At 40.9% G+C, this 1,141-nt stretch overlaps 1 pseudogene; it reads left to right on the forward strand.

The window, feature by feature from the left end:
- The window catches only part of LOC116085168, a 5,053-nt pseudogene extending 4,155 nt beyond the window's left edge, over positions 1-898 (forward strand).
- The last annotated feature ends 243 nt before the right edge of the window (positions 899-1,141 follow it).

The following is a 1,141-nucleotide window of genomic DNA, read 5'->3' on the forward strand; positions in this document are numbered from 1 at the left end:
GAGAATATCATCCTGAGTGAGGTAACCCAATCACAAAAGAACACACATGGTAAGCACTCTCTGATAAGCGGTTATTAGCCCAGAAGTTTGGAATACAGGAAGAACAACCCACAAACAACAAGGAACTTAAGAAGAAGGAAGACCAAAATGTGGACATTTCATTCCTTCTTAAAAGGGAGAACAAAATACCCACGGAAGGAGTTGCAGAGACTAACTATGGAGCAGAGACTGAAGAAAGGACAAGCCAGCCTAATACCTTGTTTTAGAAATCAGTAAGTAGCTCTTTTTAAGTTAGCACTCTGTAAGGAGGAAGCCGTTTCCATTCCAGCGACTAAACTGTGAAGCCCAAAGGTGAAAAGTCACACAAGTTTGAGTCTGGCATCTCTCAGCCACTCACTACTCAAGCTGGAGATGAACTCAGATCTCAAGGCGCAGCTGCGGGAATTCAACATCACCACGGCCAAGGAAACTGAAGTTGGTGGTGGTCAGGAAAGCTATCATAATTTTTGTACCAGTTCCTCAGCTGAAATCTTTCCAGAAAAGCCAAGTCTGGCTAGTTTCAGAGTGAAACATGTAGTCCTCATTGATCAGAGGAGGATTCTACCCAAGCCGACCTGGAAAAGCCCTGTGAAACATAAGCCAAAGCGCCCCAGAAGCCGCACCCTGACAGCGGTGCGACGTCATCCTTGAGGACTTGATGTAGGTAAGAGGAGGATCCGTGTGAGACTGGATGGTGGCCGGCTCTTAAAAGTTCATTTAGAAAAAAACAAAAAAGTTCCTTTAGCCAAAGCACAGCAGAACAGCGCAGACGGAGCACAAGGCTGGAACTTTTTCTGGTGTGTACAAGAAGCTCATGGGCAAGGATGTTAATTTGAAATTACCAGAATTTCAGTTGTAAAGAAAATGACTGAAGATGGTATCAGTCATTTTTAAAAACTAGTAAGTAAAATATGGAGTGTGAGAGAGAAACTTGACAATAACGTTCGGCCTCCACACATAGAATTCACAATTTAAAAAAAGTTAAAAATTAATAAAGTACATGAAAGGATATGCATAGGTTATATGCAGACACACACTGTATGTATATATAATGTGTATATATATATATATATATATATTTTATATGAGATCTGAACATCAT

The sequence above is a fragment of the Mastomys coucha genome, unplaced genomic scaffold, assembly GCF_008632895.1.
Source record: "Mastomys coucha isolate ucsf_1 unplaced genomic scaffold, UCSF_Mcou_1 pScaffold9, whole genome shotgun sequence".
In the NCBI taxonomy this organism is placed as follows: domain Eukaryota; kingdom Metazoa; phylum Chordata; class Mammalia; order Rodentia; family Muridae; genus Mastomys; species Mastomys coucha.